The sequence below is a fragment of the Camelus bactrianus genome, chromosome 25, assembly GCF_048773025.1.
Source record: "Camelus bactrianus isolate YW-2024 breed Bactrian camel chromosome 25, ASM4877302v1, whole genome shotgun sequence".
Taxonomy (NCBI): domain Eukaryota; kingdom Metazoa; phylum Chordata; class Mammalia; order Artiodactyla; family Camelidae; genus Camelus; species Camelus bactrianus.
This window is the reverse complement of record NC_133563.1, coordinates 12,487,222-12,511,751: the sequence shown is the minus strand read 5'-3', so window position 1 is coordinate 12,511,751 and position 24,530 is coordinate 12,487,222. Positions and strand designations below refer to the sequence as shown.

Genomic DNA, 24,530 nt, shown 5'->3' with positions numbered 1-24,530 from the left:
TTTTTAGTGGTTCTCTATTGCTGTTTATGTAAAAATAACTTCATAGAGCATTTTTTTTACTTTTTTAAAAAAATTGCTTCTGGCTAATTTATTTTATTTTTTTATTTTTTAAACATTTTTTATTGAGTTATAGTCATCTTACAATGTTGTGTCAAATTCCAGTGTAGAGCCATAAAAAATGACAAAGTAACACCATTTGCAGCAACATGGATGTCCCTGGAGAATGTCATTCTAAGTGAAGTAAGCCAGAAGAGAAAGAAAAATACCATATGAAATCACTCATATGTGGAATCTAAAAAAAAGAACATAAATACAAAACAGAAACAGACTCATAGACATAGGATACAAACTTGCGGTTGCCAAGGGGGAGGGGGTGGGAAGGGATAGACTGGGAGTTCAAAATTTGTAGATACTGACAGGCATATGTCGAATAGATAAACAAGATTATACTGTATAGCACAGGGAAATATATACAAGATCTTGTCATAGCTCACAGCGAAAAAAAATGTGACAATGAATGTATGTATGTCCATAGAGCATTTTAAATAATAAAGTGGTGAGCTTTTGCCAGAAACCTGTATATCAATAACATCATTTCAGTAAAAGTAAAAATGAATCTAAACTGGAAAAAAATGTAATAAACTTTTGAACTCACTAGAAGGTCATTTCTTTTAATATTCTACTTTTAAGAGCTACACAGAAACCAGATGAGATCATTGGTTGTTAGTTTCCTTTATAAAAATCTTCAGATGATTGGTTCATGTGGAAAGTGTAAGCATAAGAATCTGACAGAACAATTTGAACTTCTGATGATTTTAGGTAAGAGCAGGGAGAAACTCTTGAAATATAAAATTTTCTTATGATTAATCAAGGTTATATCACCTTATTGTCTACTTATTTAGTGAATCTCTTCCGAATAGAGAATATGCACCACAGAATTTGGGGCAAAGTTTTTACTGCAGATATGACTGTGTTATGACACAGTTGTCACTTTGGCTCCAAGGCCCCACAATCATGACCTGGGTACCATTGTCCTCTCTACTGTGCCCTCTTTACTGTGGCCTCCTTTAAAATACACATTTGAAATTTCATAATGCTATACTTCAGTGGGTAAATTACGTCAAAACGAAATGTTTCAGTTCAGATAACTTATGCATACTACAGGCAGTTAAGGTAACACTACAATGATATTAAAATATTTACTTGAAAAGGAAGGAAGTTAAGTGTCCAATGGAGAATAAAGTTTAAAATAACAGCTCATTATGGAACAGAAAAGGTCAAGTCTCCCTGAAGAGAGAAAATGACAACACAGGAAGTCTCTTCACGTTTCCAGAGAAATGGCTTATTCACACACAATCTGTGCTCCTCTAATTCTTTACCTAGGGCAAGTTATTTAAGCCCTCTCAACTTGTGTTTTCTTTCCTGAAAAATGAGAATATTGATGTTTCAACTGTGGCAGAAACTATTAACTCCCATTACTTGCCCCTGCCCATCTTCCTAATACTAGTGTTTCTGATTTTAAATTGAGTGCATGGTTGTCTAAAATAAATACAACATTATCCAACCTCTTCTGCAGGGAAGTGTGGCCATGTGAGGTAAGTTCTAGCAAATAAGGTAATGCAGAAAAGGTATGCAATTTCAGGAGGTCTCTATAAAGAGAGAGGGAGAACTACAGTTCATCCTTTCCTTCTTTCTGATGGCTGGAATCAGATGTGATGGCTAGGTGTGAGCAGCCATTGTGGCCCTGGAGGTGGAAATGTATGGTTGAAGATAGTGGAACAACAAAATAGAATGAACCTGAATGCCTTATAATTCTAGAGCTGTCAAGAAACCACGTTGCTTACACTAAACTCCATATACATTAAGAAAGATAATCTTCTTTCTTATATAAGCCAATGTTATTTTGGGGTTTTGTTCACTTACAACCAAAACTGACAGACTTTATAGGACTGATGTAATAAATTAAATGAAGGAAATGAACGTGATTCACTTAGCATGGTACTAGATACTAAATAATCTCTGGACAAATACATTCAATGATGATAATGATGATGAATATAATGGTAACAGTGTCTTGATTCATTTCATTTATTGCAGGCATTGTGGTATTTTAAAATTTTCTACTACGTGCCAGACACTGTTCTAGAGCAGGTGTTGGTAAAATCCTGCCCACCATCTGCTTTTGTAATAACGTTTTATAGGGTACAGTCATGTCCATTCATTTATAAATGGTTTATGGTTGCTTTCACACAAAAACAACAATTTATATTTACTATTTAGCCCCTCACAGAAAACAATTTCTGATCCATCTTCTAAAGAACCATGGAGCTGGCTTCTAATGACAGAGACATACAATGCCCCCCAAAAAGTAAAATGTACAGCAAACATGTTGCATATAAATAAAAAAAATACTCCACTCAGAAAGTGAGTTAATCATCTAAGGAAACCCAAAAAACAAGAGGAGAGCTATCTGACAAGCCATCACTAGTACTTCATCAGACTTGCACTTACAACCTAATTATGAAGATAGACTAAGCAGACTCAAAATCTAGTGCAAGTGAGCATTAACGTTGTGTAACTAGACCCTTAAGTTTGATCACAGCTTTGCTATGCATCCTTCTGATAATCTGACTCCTCATACAGCCTGCTTACAGAGAGAAAATATTATCGAAAGTCTAACGGATCTCTGGTCCATCTGACAGACTTTATAAATGAATGAACTGGCATCTTGTTGTGCACATCAGTCTCTTGGGAGCTTTGTTTTTATGTGTCAATATCTGAGTCTGAATTTTTTCTATGTTGCTATGTGTCCACTCGATTTAGTTCAAAAACTTATTCTTCATAGGATGTAAAATTCAATGATTTTTTTTTTCTTGTGCAGTTTGGAGTTGCTAGCAAAGGATCCTGACTTGAGTTTAAAAACTAACATTCCGCTCTTGCTATGGTCTGAATGTTGTGTCTCCCGAAAACTCATGTTGAAATCCTAATCCACAAAAGAGATGGTATTGCTAGGTGGAGCTTTTGCGGGGTAATCAGGTCATAAGGGTGGAGCCCTCATGAATGAGATTAGTGCTCTTATAAAAATATAGGAGACCCCACAGAGCTCCTTAATGAGGATACAAGAAATCTGCAACCCTGAAGAGGGCCCTCACCCGGAGGACCACGCTGGCACCCTGATCTCACATTTCCAGCCTCCAGAACAGTAAGCAATAAATTTCTGTTGTTTATAAGCCACCCAGTCTGTGGTATTTTGTCCTATCAGCTCAAACAGACCAAGACATTCCTCTACATCTTAAAATGTAATCAAACATCTTAGAAGAATAGCTATGAAGAACAGGTATCAGGAAGTTTTCCAAGAGCAAAAATATTTCAAATCTCTTAAAAGTCTCGAAGAAAAAAAAAAGTCTAGACTCTTTTTGTCAGACCAGATTAATGAAAACACACATGCCACACACACACACGCACACGTGCCACATACAAACAAGGCAAGTTCTTTTAAGAACACTTTATGACTTAAGTTCTAAAATCGGTCATTTAAAATACATATATTCAGGAAAGCTCCGCATCCTATCACAAGAAGCAGCACTAAAATATTAGGACTAGACATCACTAAGGTGCTTACTGAGTTGTAGAGCCCATTCCATAAGGTTCAAGTGACTTCTTAGGAGATTATCGCCTTCTCAATTCTGAAAGTAGGATTATGAGTCAGGCAGAAGGAAAAATGACAATCAGAAAGATCCATTTCTGAAAAGCTTTTAAAAAGATGCCTCCATTTGCTCATTCCTGGCCAGCTTTTCATGTGAATCATCCAATGCTCAGGTGATGGATCTCTGTTATTGAACTTGCTCCAGTATCTAAATCAGGCCACACTTAGTCACATAGATGGTCAGCATAAGTCATAATTCAACAGCAATGCCTTAATTTTTTTTATGAAATGTTTTCCTCCTTTCTGACAGTTCCTTCTCAGTCTCTTTGGCTGGATCCTCCCACCCTGATCCTTCCTTAAATATCCACCCTACAGGGTTCTTTCCTTTTAATGGTCCACATTGTCTTACTCAGTATTCTTACTACTCCCATTGCTTCCCCAATCTTTAACAAAGTCCTGAGGCTTCTCTTTTTTAAAGTCTCCAGTTGCTCTTTCATTTCCTCAGTCTCTGCTTCCCCTGCTTTGTTTCAAGGTCTCATCATTTTTTGCCAGGATTACTGCTTTGGTCTCCTAACTCACATCATCCAGGTCTACACTCCATCACAAGGTGGTTATAATGGCAAACTTTGTTAAAATGTACATCTGACTTTTTTCACTGTCAGTCTCAAAAAAACAAAACAAAACAAAACAGACAAACAAAAACCAGTTACCTCTGGACTGAAGCCACCACTGCCTACTTGGCAGGCTCTCAAGTTCTATGTTCTGTCACCCGGGGCACTGTGGCCACACGTGGTTAACAATTAACTGAGGTCATTTCATGAAACCAGGCACCTCTATAGACTAAACTTACCAATGTACCAAGTTACCAGGAAAACGTGTTTGTCCTGACCTGGGCTTTAGGTGGTAAAAATTCATACATTTCTGAGAGTGTAGCAGCATTGTTCCATCAGTAAGCCTTCATCACGGTTTAGGGCTAGAATTTATATATCTTTACTCTGAGAATCCAACTACCTCTGGTAAATTGGGACCAAAAATAGCCCAGCCTGGTAACATCCTTTAGGGCAGCTCAAAGAAGCTAAAACAAAAGCTGTTCTGGAAAGATGTGTTCCCAGACCTCCCAGGATCTGCACAGATGAAGTTCCCATAAAATAAGCCCACAATCCAAAATTAGAAAATATGTAGATAAAGATATAGATTCATCAGACCAATAATAAAACAGGATGAGGCCCCAGCAACTCCTGGTGATGATGATGTTAATAATAGTTAATACTTACTGAGTAATTACTACGTGCCAGGCACTGTTCTGAAGACATTTCTTATAGTCATTCATTTAATGCCCACAGTAACTCAAAAAGTGGGTATAATTATCTCCTTCAACACTTGAGGAGACTGATTAGAAACTAGTGGATAGATGCTAAAAAGAAGTATATTTAAAATAATTAATGATGTAAAATAAGTAGTCAATAACTCCATACAATTAAAATAAGTCCCTATTAAAAAAATAGTCAGAATCGAGGAAAAAACTTAATCTGTAGACATGAATACATTCAAATTTGTAAAAAAAAAAAAAAAACCCTCATGGGAAAACTTAAAACACTGTATTAAAATATACGTAGGGCAGAATTAATAGTTCGTAGCTGTAATAAGTTCCAAAAAAGAGAAGAGAGGCTAGAGGAAAATAAATATTTGAAGACATAATGGCTAACTTTTTTTTTTTCGGGAATTGATAAATGAAATGAATCATCATATTTGGAAAACACATATCACAGAAGAAAAAGACATAAAGCCATGCCTGGGCTACAGAGCCTCAAAGTCAAAACAGATTTATTAAAAGTAACCAAAGAGAAAAAGACAGATGACCTACAAAGGAATGACAATTAATATGACAATTAATCTTTCCAATAGCAAGAAAAGAAGCCAGAACATAATGGAATAATCTCTTTAAATTTTGTGAGAAATTAACTGTCAACATAAACTTTAATATAGCTAGTTTATTATTCAGTAGTGATGGCCAAATAAAGATTTTTCCAGGCTTGAAGGGGCTGAGGGTTCACTGCTTGGAGAACACTAGAGAGGGAACTACTGATTTCTTTTAGGAGTAAGAAATTCAAAGAGTGAAATGCAAAAAGCAATAGGAACAAAGAACCCAGGTAATAAAGCAGAATACATCTAAACATTTCACATATGACACAATGATAGTAAATTTCTGAAATACTAGAAAATAAGACCATGTAAAATAAGAACGTGTCCCAGAGATTAAATGATTCTGGTCTTTGCGTTGTTTGGAAGAAGGACGTAGATGTTGCTTAATGATAGACTTTGTTGATGTTGAAGTATCAAGATAAATATGTAAAGGGAACCACTAAAAAACAGAAATAAAAATATATATCTTCTAATTAGTAAAGGAAATTCCAATTAGTAGAGAAAAAAGATTTTTTTAAAAAAAATTGGCAAAAAATGTTTGTGAAAAGAGGGTAAAAAAATCAAAGAATTTATAATACACAAAATTGCATGGTAGATATAAACAGAGGTGGATCCATAATCACGACAAATGCAAAAAGAAGAAATATCCAGTTAATGGACAAAGAAGCTGAGTTTAAGTTTTTTTTTTTTAATTTCCCAATATAGGAGGCACATCTAAAGTAAGAAAATTTAAAGGTAAAGGAATAATTAAAATAAAAAATGTCTACCATGAGGAATGAAAAGACAAGCCGTAGACTGGGAGAAAATATTTGCAAGAGATGTATCTGACAAAAGACTGCTATCCAAAATATAGAAGACTAACACAGTAGCAAAACAAAGAATGAAAATTCAAGGAAGCAATATAGCTCAAGTATTTAAAAATACCCTTACCCTGAAAATATAACGTAGCACACTCTCCCAGCCCATAACAAATCTCTCTTACTCTAACTTTGCTTCTATTTATTTTCTGAACTGGATTTTTGGGAAAGTAATCCCATAGTGTCACCGTTCATTGATTCAGGAAGCATGTACCGCCTGCAGTTTTTACACATGAAACTATTTCCTCTCCCCACAAAGGAATCTTTTCAACTTTGCAGAGTATGACTTTTTTTTTTTCTTAAATTAATTTTACATTCCAATCTAGTACTCTACTCATTGTGCTCAATAAACACTTGGTTAAAGAGGAAATAAAATCTAGTTGGTATTAAGAGTTTAAGAGAAAAATAAGAACAGAAATTGCATCGTACATAACTTACTTTGTCAGAGGAAACACAAACACCTGGAATAGACAGCGATACCGGCGCAGCACCGAGACTGCTTAGACAGGGTTATATTAGCAGGTACAGAGTTGTGCAATATAACTGCCGTGTAACTGGGAGACGTGCGTAAACGTAGGCGTAGGAAGATGAAAAGATTCCGAAAGGAAGAAAGAAGTGGCAAATTAGATAAGGTATCAATGCTCCCTGGGTAAATATCACTCTTTTCTTTCAAATACATGCATTTCAGAGAGCTAGGCACAAGACACATGGCTGCTCCCTGCTCCCCTGCAAACCAAGAAACAGAATTTAAAATTTACCTTAGTCAAATGAAGCTAGGAGCAGCTACTTATGAGAAAAGCTACCAACAAGAAAACAATGTACTACCTAATCATCCACTCTCAAAAGATTATCACGGTAATAACTGAGCATGCAGCCTGTGGTTACCTACCCACTATTTGATGCTCAATGAGGAGTTCAAGCAACTCACCAACATTGCAGTACCTTGATTTACGCAATGTAATCAAAGCAGCTTTGAAAGACAACGAGAGTAAAATAACCACAGTATCTGATACACAGAAAAATGGGCTGAGTATTACATTGCAGGACTGACAAAGTATTAGCTATCATTCCAAAAAAAAATCCCACCAAGCATGCAGTCATAATTTTTGTAAACATGTTTCATTACATAGCTTCAGGTCATAGGAAGGCAATGTTGTAGATTCTCTCAGACAAATAAGCTGCTAATGGCTTTTATTTCCAGAAGTGTGGAACATTCTTCTAACAATGGAGCCAATGAACTGCAAAAAGAGAAATGCAACAACTTCTTCCAACAATTTCCTCCTTGTTTATAATGACTGATTGTAAACCACTGTGCTTCAAGACTGCTAGCGTTAAATATCTCCCTGCTGGCACAGGCCTGAACTAAGTTGCATTTATCTTAAAACAAATTATGGCCATTACCACATTATTTAAATGATTTTGAACAAAAAACACATTTTTGGCCATTACCTTCTATGTATGAGGCACAGAATTGGGAATCCAGAGGAAGTAACATCTACATTTTTGCCCTCAAGGATTTAACAGTCTCAAAGAAGCAAGACCTATTAAGAAAAAAGTAATACAACAGCTTTAAAAATATATATAAATACCTATTTTTCCCAGTTCTGAAAGACAATAAGGAGTAAATAATATAGTAGGAAACACTGGTCCATATTTTTTGTTAGTTTTCTCACAATGACACTAGCTTCCAGGTATCAACCTAAATTTTAATTCCAATCTGAGTATCTTAAAATTGAGTCAATATTAAATTAATCTTAAAGTAAGAAAGAAAATAAGAAATCATACCATTGTCACATCAGCAAAGAACATGATACCAAATTTAAGATTTTATGGTCTCTGAAAACAATACTACAATGGGAAAGTTACACTTTCTGCCCAAAGGATTTCCACAGTTTTCTAGAATACATATTGCAAGATTATAAAGATCAACCAAAAAAGAGAAAAAGGATGCATGCATTATCTTTGGGTTTTTCTTGATTCTCAGTAAAATGTTCTAGGCATCAAAACTGAGGATGAAGTCTAGTCGGGCTCCAGAAAAACTTCTGCCAGAGGGAAGAGGAGGATAACTGAACCACCTAACTGGGAATCTGAAGGAGGCCCTGTCTTTTACGGTGATGCTTCTCACAGCCAAGCAGGTGTTCAGCAGAATCATGTGAGCCAATATAAGGAGGGGTGGTTATTAAGAATGTAGACTCCCAGGCTCTTTCTGCGTCAAAGAATTAATATCCACAGGGATGAGGCTTGCAGATCTAGTCATCAGTGTCTCTTAGGTGTCTTCCAATTCTAAGACTCTTATTTATCTCAGATCTTATGAAAGCGTGAATTGTCTGAATCATCAAAAAGGCTCAAACTACAAGAGTGAATGACAAACCCTGGTCCCAATGCACCCAGGTAATTCACATTAGGAATTAGGGGACCATTTGAGGTGTATCATTTCAGCTTCCCTGGCTCTTGCATCTGCACATATGGGTAGAGTGCCATCAGGTCATGGAGAGAGTAGAGGACAGTAAGTTCTTCTGACACATTCCATTCTTTAAAATTAAGCTGGATAAGTAGAAACTCACATTTTTAAAACATCTGCACAGCATTTTTACAGTATAATTTACATAGGCAGTTCAACATGCATTATCATTCAATCTTCAAAGCAGTTTTAACAGATATTCGATGTTATAAATGAGGAAACACAATACCAGAGAACTAAAGCAATTACCCAGCACCACATTGCTGGCTGCTGACACTTGAACTGGGGTGTGCTAACTTCAATTCCCATGCTCAAGAGCATTTAAACGGAAGATGTCTAATTAGGACATAATGTATTAGAGTTATGTCAAATGACGCACTGTTGCTTTGCAAATTTGGATCAGAGTTCCATGTTCTTATTCTTGAAATAATTCATTTCCTCTGGAGCCAAAATTAAACAATTCTTATCATTAAGGTAAGTGCATTGTACATTAAGGAAAGAAGCGATGAATAGAACACTTAATCTTGTACGATCCAGACACAGAAAAACTTGAAGAGTCATGATGTAACAGAAAGTCTTTACAGTCAGCCAGAGACCCAATTTCTAGCTCCAGATCTGCCACTAACTAGTTATATAACCATGAGAAAGGCATGCAAATTATGCGGACCTAAGTTTCCACTTTGGTAGAAGGGGGAGCCGTTACCTAATATAAACACAGAATGTGGCTACGCTCTACTTTCCAAGATCATCACTAATAGCCATGTCATAGGAGAAAGTTTTAGAAAATCACTGGGAATTCTTCTTTAAAAGAATTTTACCTCTCCCACTCATATAATACTGTTTAATTTGGTAACTGTATGGTGAGCAGTCTAATTCTTTCTCCATATGATGGTTATCAGAAAGAAATCAGCTGATTCAATTACTTCACTTTCACTCTTAAATGCAACTTAATCAATTTTCCAAATTCTTGAAAAATGTACCCAAAAGCCACTACTAGCTGAACATATACCTTGTCAAAGAATATTTTTAATCACTGTCACTGAATTACGTTTTTATTACCAATAAATTTTTTTGGCTTTTCCCTGTAGAGTAAAAAGTATAACTGTATAGCTGTAAGAATAAGTAAAGACCACGTAGAAACTTTGCACATATTTGCAAAGTCTTCAGTTTTTAACTGACTTCGGGAATATTTCAAGACTGAATGCAAAAAGGCCTGGTTTTGGGAGTGGGACTCACACTTGAAAGCTGTAGTACCCTCAATGCCTGGCTCCCCCAACACCCCAAACTCCCCCTGCCCCCTACCCCACTCTACATCCAAATCACTATTTGAGCATGCTCATTTTAAAAGGCGCATTTTAATGCAAAAAAGCAATGTTAAGTTCTACATTCATTCAATAAATATTGATCAATTGCCTATCATGGGCCAAACCCTATGCTAGTCACTAGTGACAATATGGGAAGCAAGACAGATAAGGCTCCCCATCCCACAGTCTCCAGACAAGGGAAGAGAGGAAAGTGCCCCAAACACTAACTAAAAGAATGGCAAGTGCCCTGAGAGAGGGCTTCCTCTAAAGGGGTATGGGAGAGTGATGGGGTGAGGGTGGGGACTGGGGTGGGGAGAGGAAATTAAATGACTGAAGAAAACCATTTTAAGAGCAACTAAAAGTCACATTTGTCCTGCAAAATAGTGTACATGGCATTATCCAGAATAATATTTGACAAATGCATCTGACTCTTAGGCACACAACAAGATCTTATAAAGAGCTTTCAAAAAACTTAAAAGCAATTTCATGAAATTCTGACTCCATAGGTCTGGCTATCTGTTTTATAAAGTCCCATATGCATTTATGAAGCATACACCATTTTCAGCACCACTTCCTTCATCTGTCCATTCAAAGATCGGTCTTGGAAACTTCTGAGTTTTTTAAATGGATTCCAAAATTAAACGTGAAAATTGAAAGTTGTCTTTCAATACAACAGACATTTCTCTAAATCAATAAGTGAAAATGGTAAAAAAAAAAAAAAATCTGCTGCTAAAAGTTAACAGTGGCTGAAGAATTTTGTTTTACCGCTTATTTGTGTGGAAAATGATTCACAAGTGACTTTCAGATATAATGTTAAAAATGTTTCTAGGATCCACATTGAGATGTTTAACCATGCATATCCAAAATTGTCTTAAATCCAGGCCAGTTTCTTCCTCAGCTTGAATCTTCTGGCACTTGTAAATTTTCCTTGGCTGTCGCATTGTGACTGGACACGGTATTTCCTCCACAAATCACAAGCACTAAGCAGTTCAAACACTTGATCTCTATTAACAATCCAACGTTTTACGTTAAACTTGTACATTTAAGCTCTTTAAAATTGATGGTGTTTATTTATTATGTGCACAGAGTACCAAGAAGAAGCACCCAAGTGTTTCCTAATCTTCAGGTCAATCACAACTTCACTAATCACTGGCTGAGAATCAGAGCAAGGAGGAGCAGAAAGGTTCTTTACAGGAGGTTAGGGATTTTCCTCGGAAAGGTTGTCTCCTGGTTATAAAATTTGAGTGGGGGGAGAATTTAAATGATCACACTCTAAAAATGACTTAGTAGAAGTGACAGGGTTTTTTTTAACCTAAATATTTTTTAAGTACCAAATTTGTCACTCCTGGAAGTTATATGTTACTAACTGTAAAATCACTTTATTGCAGCAGTAAAAGAAATGAAGTACTTTTAGCCAATGTTTTTCAATAAATCAGGAACTTTGTATTAAATCCACATTTTATTTGCTTATATGGACGTTCTTTTATTTTGACTGAATTAGTACAGACTCCTGAATTATGGGATGGGGTACTTCTGAGAAGCCCTACAGACTCAGGAGCGGGGGTCCCCTGAGCACAACAGGCCTGGGAAGCTGTGAGCAAAAAAAACAAAACAAAAATAAGGAAAGGAAAAGAAAAAAAGCTAAAGCTATTTTGTGTGAATTGAGAAAAGGGGTATTCACCTAGGATGGATGTTTTTAAAACCACAGTGTCTCACAGGAACACCTCTAATCACAAGTTTTAATTGCCTTTATTTTAAATATTCACCTTTTAGGTTTGCAAATTATTACGTAATTGCTCATTAGCTAATAGATTATGGCTAATGATTCACTAAAAACTAGATTATCAAGATAAATTATGTAAATTTTTCATAGAATTCTTACTAATTATTTTTTAATATTTAAGGGGTTATGAGGTTTATGCTGGTTGCTTCTTGGCCATTTTTTTTAACCCATCAATGACATTAAGAAGAGATAGGAAAAGAAAGGGGCAACTGATAAAAAAGGGAGGAAAATCACAAATCTTCTAATCTTGTTTCTCATTAGCATCTCAGTTTAAAATGTTGATACTGGTTTTTGTTGGTGGTGGTGGTCAATATTAAGTTAATTCACAGTGGATTTATAGGCTTTCTGACCATTTCAACATGAGTAATTGAGGAGTTGTTGCTAACTGCTTGACCAAAAACAAAGACTATCAACATAGTAACTTTCTGCCAACTTAAAGCCAAGTGAGTCAGAATATGTGTCCACTGTACAATGTTTCCCCCTGGCAGATGAGTTTTAGATATAAAAACACAGAATCAAAAGAGACAGAAACAAAGACAAACTGAAAACTAGAAAGAAAAGTCCTAAATTTGATATAGGAGCATACCCAGTAGTCAAAAACCCAGCTTCGTCACTTTGTTAATGGGCTACCAAGTATATCATCATAATCTAATATAAATCAATTAGAACTAAACCGCCACAGTAAAACTGCCATATGGCAGGGTGGCCTGTTTAAGGCAGCAGAGCCCCATAAGTGCTTTGGAACTTTTCCAATCTAAGCTGCGAAACCAAAGAATAAAGTCAGTTAGATTCTCTCCCTAATATTAAAAGCTAGTGTATTTGCTTGCACATGTGTGTATATATGTGTGTGTATCTTCAAACACATCTATATCTGTATCTGTATCTGTCATATATAAATAATTTGCATATGTATTCACAGATAATAAATGCATTAATACAAAGTATTTTTTCTAAGTTTAAGGGCCTATATTTCTGAAGTCTTTGGGTCTAAGGGAGAAATGCATTCCTTTAATTCCATTACCCTGTAGGGGTTCTGTCTAGATATAAAAAACTTGCTACAATAGCATTCCCAACTAAGTCGACTTTTACCTTGTCTTTAGCTGCGTTCAAGCAATCTGTAACACAGTTGATTTTTTTCTTCCCTCCTTAACCCACTAAAATTGAATACAGCTCAAATCACTAAATATTTACTCAGACTCCATTGTGTTTGAGACATTGTGTTGGGCTCCATTGGGAATATAAAGGTACTCCGATGGTTAGGGAAATAAGATATAAACGTGTAAAATGTTTAAAACAAGATTCAAGATTTAAACATCAGTTAGCAAGAATAAGAGATGAAACTGCACAAAATGGTGTTTGATGCAATACTAAATAAATTGTTTGAACTACTGTTGTCACAGGGGTCCCCCATCACAACCCTCCAGAAGAGTAAAAGATCATAGAAGACCCTGACCTGAGTTATATCATACAAGATGGGTCAATTTAAGGTATGAGAGAGGAAAGGCATGTGCCAGGTGACTCAAATCAAAAGGATGTGAAATACAAAATACAAGAAGTGTTTACAAGTCAGATGTTAGTTGTTTGTTTGTTTGTTTCTATATTTAAATTGTTCTCTAGTTATAGAGATTAAATTGCTTTAATCTAATCCCTAATGATTCAGTGATATGCATTCTGTGATACTGGTTCAAAATAAAGTATTTACTAAGTAAGTCATCAGCCATATTTACTTGGATGAAGCAATGAATTTGATAATTTAGTTACTTCAAATTCCCTAGTAGCTTTCATGTTTTAACTTGGTAGTTCTAAGCAAATAATGAGACCATATATATATACATATGCTTATATTTAAAAGTATATAATAAATATTGTACTGATTCTCTGAAGGCATATTGAGGTAATAACTAAGACCACTTTTTTCTCATACATTTTACCAAAGTAAATGAAAGGACGTCAAAGCTCATTGGCTTCCCACTTATTTTACAGGTGCCTGTACAGAGACTCAAAGATCATTGTGCATAAAAATTTTATGGATTTTATGATTCAGTTTATCTGTGGTGGTGCTCGAGTAGTCCACTGACCACATTTTGTGAGACACTGGCCTAGAAAATTGGGGTCTTAGGTAATAATCCAAATGATTCTGTGAGAAGGTCAAATTCCAGCAGTTTAATCTAAATTATTTTTATGATAGAGTCCATGCAGGTGCGTTTGAATTCAGTAATATTCTGACAGAGTTATAATGAAGCAAAGCTTCTGCTCTTGTCAGAAACGAAATCCCAAGCAGTGAATGGGGAAGAGCTGACAGTGCAGAACTTACCAAGAGGCCTCCAAAAGCAAGTTTCTATATGGGGAATATGGAAAGGGTTCCACATACATTCCTGACTCTTTGGGAGAAACATATTAGAGCTTGGCCAGCCACAATCTACATTCTGATGCTCAGATCTGACAACTCATTAACTGAGTAAGCCAGCCCCTCCATTTCCAAAAAGATTCTGCCCAAATGGGATGTCATTTTAGACTGGAAGAGACTGATTAACTTTGTCTTGGTGCTCCCTTGGGATTTTGATTATACTCCTGGAATTGTGCCAACCATGATACATCCAAAGGAGTTATGTTTCTGCCTCTCTTCCACCCAGACAGTGTGCAACTAATGCTAAAAATGGCATCTCCTGCTCTTCTTTGTGGCCCCAGGCTGAGTAAGCACTCGACAACTATATACAAATCACGTACACAGAAAATCATCACCCTGCCCTATTCTGTATGAAGCTGGTATTGAGCGTATTCGGTTCGCCAATCAAAAGATGTTCAGAGGGGGACCCTACCAAACAAGAGAAAGTGCCTAACCCACTGGAGAATGTCACAAGCAGAATGAAACTGATGGGTCTAGAAAAGTTAAAGGGATGATCAGGGGCTGTTTCCAATGAGATGTGCAGGAGAAAGGTTTTAAATATACAGTAATGTGATCAAACAAAAGCCACATCTCATAGAGCAGAAGTAATAAACTTTTAAAAAAATGTGTACCATTATTTTAGAGGAACTATTAATGAGAATTTAAAATAATTTTAATTTAGTATTTTTAAAAGGAAACAATGTAAAATCTAAATACAAAATATGTTAAAATTAAGAACAGGGAACACAAACACTTAATCCATATAATTAATTCATAGTCATCAAAGTATGTATTTAAAACTCTTTACAACTATGTTTGCAGTTAAATAAGTAAAAACAGAGGAAAACTAGTGACCACTTCTACTGTGTTTACATACCCAGGTATTATTCTCTGTACTCTACACGTATTAAATCACTTAATATTCTCAATAACCCTAAAAAGGCAGGCAAACTTTTGGTTCATCCTGTTGCTGGAGATACTGCGGCACAGCAAGGTTAATTCACTTGTCAAAAGTCACCCAGCTAGCAGTGCAGAAGCCAAGATGTGAAGTAGGTGGTCTTCCCCCACCCCGAGTCTGTGTCCTTAAGTCCTGTGCTATTCAGCTTCTCTCAGAGAAGAAAGAAATAGAAGAAAAAGCAGGAGAGGGAGGAAGAGGAGGCCATGGAGAAGGGGGAGAAAAAAGGAAATTAAAAAAAAAAGAGAAAATAAGGACTTTTAAAGTTCTTTAATATATTGTAAGCTTCTTGAGAATAGACATTATATTTGACATATCTTTGCCACTCAGGGCACCTAGCATGGTGCCTTACTCATCATTATAATAACAATGGCTAATATTAATTAAGTACTTCCTCGGTAGTAATGTGGGAATATTTATAATGAAAATCATACTTGTAACAGCTAAATGTCTCTGAGCACTTCTTCTGTACCAAGCGCTTTACTAAGCACTTTACACGAATGAACTCATTTAATCCTCAGGTGAGCTAGGTGGCTTTGTGACAATGAGCAAGTTATGAAAATATATAACCTCGTAGGTAAAATATGGGATTAACAGTATCTCCCCTACAGTGCTTCACAAGTCTGAATGAGGTAATGCAGGTAAAGTGTTTACAGCTTACTGAAACATGGTAAGTTCAAAACATTAGCTGTTCTCATTTATTACTGATGCAATTGATATTATTCCTGTTTTATAGATGAAGAAACTGAGACATGGAGATTAAGGGATTGGCTCAAGTTCTCAAAGCATGGAGGTGAAAAAGCCAGTATCTGAAGTCAGGCAGCCTGACTTCAGAACCCTCTACGCTATATGTGCTCAATAAATATTTGCTGACTGCATGCACACCTGAATGAGTACAGGAGTTGGAGAGCTCTACCCACAAGCTAGTAGAAATGGAAGATAGAAGGGAAATGGGATACTTGGTGATTAAAAAAAAAAAAAGGAGCAGGGAATTGAGAGAGAGACGAAGGATAAGAAAGGGTAAGGAGATGTGAAACAAGAAAAGAAGTTCATTACAGGAAATCCTTACATAAGAGTGAGGTCATTTTCTTTTAATCACAAGCAGCAATTAATTTAAAAGTGAGCACTCTGAAATATTAGAGATCATACTGTGAAAATGAAAAGCAGCATTAAAGCAGATTCACCTTGAAGTCGGCAAAACTTATTCTACAGCTGGGCAAAGATAACGGGAAAATATGCGGTGACATGGTTCCCTGATCAAAGTCGTGGTAATACCTCTAAGCTACAGTGTTTCTAGATTTGTGTGCTCTGAGAACACTTCCCCACACACCACTTTTCCCTACCATGGAACAATGGAGAGTTTAAAATTTCGAAAGGTCTTCAAGAAGGAGCCCCTCACACAAAAAAATAACTGACCCGTATTCAGTAACATAGTTGGGAAGAAAGTAAAGGGGAAAGAGGATTAATGGTTCTAAGATTGAAGAATTTTAGAACAACTACTGTGGGGGTTTACATGTAAGGTTTACCAGAAATAAATACAATAATCAAGTCACTTAAATGTACAATGATGCTAATAAAGTTACATGATTTTCTTGGGTCCTTAGATGTTGAGAGGATTGCCTGAGATGTTGCTTATTAAGAGTCTGGCACAGTGCCTTGTACATAACAAATGCTCACTTATTACATCTAAGCTATTTTTTTTCCCTGATGTTGTAAGCAGCAGGAATAGAGAATGCCCGTTCCCCACCCTCGGAGTGAGGCAATGATAAGCCAGATTCACAGAAGTCAAGCCACTGAAGATGTTAACAAGCATAGTGTTCAAAATGTAGACAATGGGGTTAAGACTGAGTTATCCTGGAAATGAAGCCAGGGGCTATGTAGGCTCCACAATGAGGCTGCTAGAAAACGCACAGATGATTATAAACAGAGAAGGGAATTTCGGCGCATGTGACAATTGTGGGTAATGGAGAAGGTTACAACGTGGTTTGTACGTGAGGGCTGACACAGGTGAAGGAGGACGTGATCCCTCAGGCCGCGGTATGTGTGAAGGTGAAGGAGGTGGTGGCCATGAGTACAGTGGAGTAGCCAGGAAGGATGGAGGTACCCTGGAAGGAAAGCTGGATAACGGCAGGGGATGTTGAACAACACTGGCAAGAGTCTTAAGGGAAACATGAGATTAGCAAGTGACAATGGAGAAAAAGTAGCTGAATGGTAAAGAGAGTGGTGTAACTAGGAGACCCAGACATTGGGGAAGTATGGTTTGTTGAACAAAAAAGATAAAGCTGTGGTCTAGAGCAGGCAGTGAGGGCTGATAAGAGAGCCCAGCAAAGGGCAACGAGATAAGGAATCCGAGTGATGGGAGAGACAGAGGTGGCAATGGGGAAATGCAAAATTCTCCCTTAAGAAGGTATGGAGGGTAGTAACACGGTGAGAAAAGTTTAAAACAGTGAGACTGAGATGATGGTGGCCAAATTACTTGTTTCCTTTCTTTCCATGAACCCATAGTAGTCTTTCAAAGACTACGTGTATTACTTCATTAACCATTAAAATAAACACTGTTTGAAAAAATGTTTTGATATATTTAAAGTTGATTAAAAGGATTTTAAACGAAGTCCATAGCACAGTGCAAGCTCCCTGAGGCCAGCGACTCCCTTTCTTGTTGACCACACCATTCTCACAGCTCAGAAGTCCCATTAGACACAGAAATTCAATAAATATTTACTACCCACCGGGCTTAACATGTTTTAAAAAAATTTACTACCAGTAGTTTTTAACTGTGAGAACAATAAAAACAACAACCATTAACTGTCAATAACAGAGTCCTTCTGAGTGTCAGGTATATGTAAATTTGATTCTTTTTATTTTAGACACACTTTAATCATAAGCAGTAGTTGTTATTACCCCTGTGTGATTGTGGGAAAACTGAGGATCAGAGATATAAAGTAACAACCAAAATTACTTTTTCCAAGATCCTTACTTTTCACTTTGGTTAAAATACTTGTATTAGGGATGAGATATATATTTAGGAATTGCCAGGCCCAAAGTCAGAGTTTTCCACGCAAACTTTGCTATTATCTGTCTCGAATGGTAAAGGGTGTTGGACAGTTCCCAGGACAGTCCCCCATCCACCCATACCTGCAACCTGGCTGGGATGACACACAAAGTTTCATGTGACCTTAGTTTATTCTCACAGCACATGTATGAGGTGGCCATCATTTCCAGGAAGAAACTATAATTCAGAGCTAGTATGCAAAATTTTCAAGATCACCCAACTAATAAGTAATCAAACATTGAGCCAGGACTTGAACCTAGTTTAGTATGAATAAACATACTAGACATTTTTTTCCATCCTATTCTAATTTCAAAATTTTTGTTTGATACTGAACTCATCATCCTATACTCTTAGACCAAAAAGAACACTTCCTCAAAATAAGAAAATAACGCAATTAAAAAAAATTATTTCATTTGGTATTTACTCAAGTATGTAATTATACGTGCAGTAAAACGATATTACTTTAAACAACAACAAGAAATTAAAGTTACAGTCTAAAGTAACAACATTTCATTATGGATAACTTGGGCAGTTAATGAACACCTGTGTTTTATAAACCTGTGGTATAGAAGAAACTATGGAAATAATAATGAAACAAAAGCACTTTGTGTACATGTAAATGGAAATGCACAATGAAAAGAAATGGAAATAAAATAACCAAACTATTCAGTTGTTAAACATATAAGACCACATTTATAACATTACTGACATCCTAAACATAAAGACGTGTAGGAAACCATAAAATTGACTAATAATTAGCTGGTAGCTTGTAGAAACTATCTTAATTTGTATTTTTATTATTGTTTTAAACTGTTTTGAGAATATTTAATATATACCCATTAAGAGTCTAATCCTATAATTTCTCATCATCTTTTCCAATACCACATGAATATGATTTTAAAATAATATTTTACAGATGAGAAATGATGTTTTCCACAGATGAGAAAAGATGTTACAGCTAACACATCTGTACCCCTATAAAAATAGAAATTAGTTTGGCAAGGAAAATGCATTCATATTAAAATATTAAAAATTAAATGTAATGTCATAAAACCTCTACCTAAGAAAAGCCATAAAGTTAAACCATTTATCACACAGATTTAATGAGGCATTATCTTTAATATTGGCTATTTCCTACAACCTAAGGAGACCTACAGCAGAAAGTCTTCATTCTTAAAACATCCCTACCTGAAGGTTTAGGCAAATGCACTTGAATTAGGAAAAATTTTATTAAATTATTCTCATAAAAAATTCAGATTTTGTCTATCCAAAAGCAGTCTTCCCTCAAGAAGTCATTACCAACTTATTACCTGATGCATAAATATTTATCATCAAATATTTGGATCAATATTTCCTCTCCTCACATAAAAGTTTTCAAAATTTAAAATGAGGTAGCTAGCTCAATCCCACACATTCTAAATCTTAAACCTGTCCTTGTATAAGAAATGCTATGTGTCTTATTGAAATATCTTTTAATCCTCCCCAAATGAAATTCCAGCCACAATATCCAGAGTATCATGAAAAGCATTTACAAGTAGTTGGTTTTTCAACTATATAATTCAACTCTTTATGTTAACTGTGTAGTTTAACTATATGAGTCACTCATGTATGTCAACTACATATTTTTAAGTATAATATAAAATACGGAAGTATAATTTCTATAAATCTAGTTTTAATATTTGCTGGCTTTACATATTCAGTGACCTAAAAACAATAAGCAATTTTGCTTTTTGAAAAGTAAATAAAGACGCACCTGTAAGGTATGAGATCTATGGCTCTCTTTCCTTTATCATGTGATAGATAGACAGATAGATAGACAGACAGACAGACAGACAGAGATATTTAGGTATAGATATAGTTCTACATTAAATTAGTCCAAAAGACTTGCGATTCGGGTTAATTAACTGGCTGTCTCATTTCATAAATAATTTCAATTGTTTCATAGTTCTACATTTTATAAACTTCTAGGGACATTATAAAATCAAACAAGTCCACAAATGAATGTAGTCCCACTTTTTTCCCTAGATGATCAAGCTATTTTCACTTCTGCAGATAAATGTGTCTTCCATTAAGACTCTTTTTTCAGGTAACCTTACCAACAGTCAATATCACTGTGGCATATGTTGCAAAAGTGAAATTTTCCTTAAAGAGAAAAATCAAGAATGGGAAATCAAATATAGAATTGACATCTGTAATACGACTGAGTCTTTTTTCCACCCTCCCAAAGAAAGAGTTAATCAAATACCTATTTTTTGAGCAATTTCAACCCAAGTACAAACAGCTCTAAAAGTCAGTTTTCACATCGAGCTCCAAAGGAAGAAATTTCCTCACAAACTCCGTCCATTTTTCCTCCCCCATAACTGGTGCCTTCAATCAAGTTGGAAGGTCCATAGATCACAGACACTGTTTGCCCAGGCTGACCAATCTCTGAGGCAGGGGTTTTTTTCCCTTCAAGACACTTTGTGTTAACAGCTTGAGGGCGTTCAATCAGCACCTCTTTGATCTCGGCTGGAACTATAATTATTTAACATTGTTACACGGATTTCTATAATCCACCCCACCATTAAATCCCTTTTACGCCCTCATGTTCTGAGGCCTAATCTGCTTCCATACACTTAGTTTGTCTTCTCTGCTGGTCTCGTCAGGAGCCTGCTTTCTCCAACGTTCCGACTGATGGTTTTCTCTCTCTTCCCCTCTAATGAAATCATTTTCTCACAAACTGAAAACTGCCAAAACATCTTATGCATTTGGTCTATTTTTAAGAGCTGCCTATTGAAAACCAGTGTCACCCACCATTCACTGCAAACTTGATTTTTTCCCCAATCCTACAGAATTCATTTACTTAGTGGAGTTTTTATTAAAATCATAGTAAGCATATATTTGATTTTTTAAAGGAATTTTTGTAAAAGTATTAAATTCCAAAGGACTTGTGATTGGGGTTAATGAAATGAAAAGCTGCCAGTGCTGCGGTTATTCGAAAACACAGGAGGAAGGATTTGGTAACATTTTGCACTTGCTTATTTCTTCTTCAGAAAGGGAACCAAGCAGTTCTAGATACAAGTCAAAGATACAGAACCAGCTGAGAATAGGGATCTCCTGAGTACAATCCAGTAAGTATGTCTGCAGAGGTATTTGAAGGTAAGTTCCAAGAAGAAAAGGGGAAAAGGAAAGAGATAGGAAGGTATTGCAAACCCCTCAGAAAACCAAAAAGAAGAGCACAGAGGGCCCTGGAGAGAAGTGGGGATTCTGAGCCACGATCTTGGGCTCTATGGTTTAGCCAGCCACGTAATCATATTATCCTTGCTTCTATTATTTTCCCGTCCATGTTTTCTTTTATCTACTTTAATAATTCATACTATCATTTTATATTTCCTGTTTATCATAAGTCACCCTAAATCCTTTGTGGAATGAGGTTGAGCATGAACAACAAATGCCTAAACTATTTAAAAAAAAAAAAAAACCTAAAATACTTTAACACTTCATATTCAACTGAAAGTTTCATTCCAATCAAGGATGTTGAATCCTATAGAAGAACTGGCTTTCTGTACAAAACAGACGCAAAGGGACTCAGCACTTCTATGGCCATGCAAAACCTACAGAAATGAAATGGAGAAGAAGAAACAAGGTTGAAATAAGATTTAAGACATAAAAAATCTGACTATCAAATAAAGGAGGAAGAGAATGGTGATGGTGATGATGATGATGATAACATCATGCTTACATCACTTATACTTACTCCGAGCCAGACATTCTCAGTATTTCACTAATGTAATGCTCACAAAATCCTATGAAGCAGGTACAGTCGTCCCTGGGTTTCCACAGGGGATTGGTTCCAGGACCTCCCACCATGAATATCAAAATTTTTGGGTGCTCAAGTCCTGTATATAAAATGGCACAGTATTTGCATGTAAACTACACACATCCTCCCATATACTTTAAGTCATCTCTAGATTACTTACAATACCAAATACAATGTAAACGTTACATAAATAGTTGTAAATAGAATGAAAATGCTATTTGATAGTTGCTGCTATGGCAAACTTAAGTTCTGCTTTTTGGAACTTTTTGGAATTTGTTTTTCAAGTACTTTCTATCCATGGTTGGTTGAATTCAGGGATCTGGAATCTGCAGATAAGGAGGGCTGGCTGTATGCAGCACTTCCATTTTACAGATGAGAAAACTGACAAGCAGGAAGATGACATAATTTGTCCCAATTACTGAGCTAAGTGGAGGAGAAGAATTTGAAAGCTATTATCATCTCAGATTGTATCTTCCACTACCTCACCACCCCTAGAAACTTGACCTTTCCATCAGTCTGAGACAAGGTAAGCTACCCGTCTCCATTTGCAGTGTGACACTAAGTAAACTATTTAAGTACTCTAAGACTTAACATCTTCATTTGTAAAATAGGGATGACCTGTCGGGTTTGTGAGGATTAAGGGAGGTAACCAACAGCATCACTTCATGTAGTGCCTAGAAAAAAGAAAATGTCTTCTGGAGGGATGTTGGCAGCATTACTGATCGCCACTCAGTGGGAATCCTGGCTGGGTCACTTCTCAGCTGTATTACAGACATACCTAGTTCTACTGTGTTTTGCAGATATTTTTTGCATTTGCATTTTTGACAAACTGAAGGTTTGTGACAGCCCAGTGTCAAGCATATCCGCCAGCACCATTTTTCCAACAGTATTTGCTCACTTTGGGTCTCTGTGTTACATTTTGGTAATTTTTGCAATATTTCAAACTTTTTCATCATTATTGTATTTGTTATGGTGATCTGTGATCAGTGATCTTTGATGTTACTTTGATGAACGCTCAGATGATGGCTTGCATTTTTTAGCAATAAAGTATTTTTTAATTAAAATATGTACATTGTATTTTAGACATAACCCTATTGCACACTTACTAGACTACACTATAGTGTAAACATAACTTTTAAATGCACTGGGAAACCAAAACATTTGTGTGACTTGCTTTATTGTGATATTTGCCTTACTGGGATGGTCTGGAACAAAATCCACAATATTTCCGAGGTAGGCCTCAAATTTAAATTTTTAAACCTTAATTTCCTCAACTGTAAAAATAAAACAAGGTGACTGGAGCCAGGATACTCAAAGAATGGCAGCTGTTAAGGTTACCAGTGTCTTCTAGGACAAAGCAAGATAAATAAATGGTAAATTAAACACAGTAAGCAAAAAGTTGTGCACTAAAAACAACTTTAGAGCTCACAAAAATTTTACTGAAGTATAAATTAAATGCAATAAAAGGCTTTAATGAAAAATATTACGCACTAGTAACAAATTCCTTGTTCGTATTTTAGAGGAGAAAGACAGAACCCCAGTTAGGTGAAGGGATGTCCAAATGTGGTCACAAATAAAGGCGCCATACTCAAGAAGGGCTCATTGTATGAAAAACAGAGAGAATGAATGGTGATGGGCACATTCTCTGGGGTCAAGCTGTTTCATCTCAATTCCATGATTATTTGCTTTGTGATCGTAAGCAGGTTACTTAATGTTCTGTGCCTCAGTTTCCTCCTTGGTCAAGAAGGAAACAATGAGAATTTGCTTGCTCTTATATTCCTCTTGCCTATGACAGTGACCAGCACATAGTAAACTCTCCATAAATATTAGGCACTGGAGATATGGACAGAAAGAAGAAAGTTACAAGTTCATGGCAGAGGAAAGTAGTGCCTAGAACAGAGTTTTAGGACTTCACATTAATTCCAGGTGAGTTTTATTTTGAACATTTCAAGAGAATAACACTCTGAAAAATAAATGCTTTAACTCGTCTGATTTACTGATTTTACTTTTATCAGCACTTTTATTTGTATGTTTTAGAATTTCTGAAAATGACTGTCAAGCCCAATGGATGAAATGTCTTGAATTATACAGATTTAAGAATAATAATTAATGAAGCCCAAAGGGAATCAGAAGTATTATTAAGTTCATGTACTTTTAAATAATGATTGAAATATTTCCTGCAAGTTTATAATAGTTACCTACAATGCCATTTTCATTTTACTTAATTAAAATACCTGATATAGATTTTTTCATTTTATTATGTTTACCTTTAAAAGTTAAAAACAATGAAACAAATCGAGAAAGCTGAGTTAACTAACAACCTCCTCTCTGATTTTAAAATGTGCTAGATTATTCTACTATACA

At 35.9% G+C, this 24,530-nt stretch overlaps 1 protein-coding gene across 5 annotated transcripts in view; it reads right to left on the bottom strand.

The window, feature by feature from the left end:
• The window catches only part of ZFPM2 (zinc finger protein, FOG family member 2), a 428,442-nt gene that overhangs the window by 278,592 nt on the left and 125,320 nt on the right, over positions 1 to 24,530 (bottom strand). The window contains exon 1 of one of the 5 annotated variants that reach the window (XM_045517260.2): positions 6,865 to 6,933. The exons of the other annotated variants lie outside the window; for them this stretch is intronic. The gene's annotated coding sequence lies outside the window, so the exon portion shown is untranslated. Of the gene's footprint in view, positions 1 to 6,864; positions 6,934 to 24,530 lie in introns of those variants that run through there. 5 annotated transcript variants of the gene reach the window in all.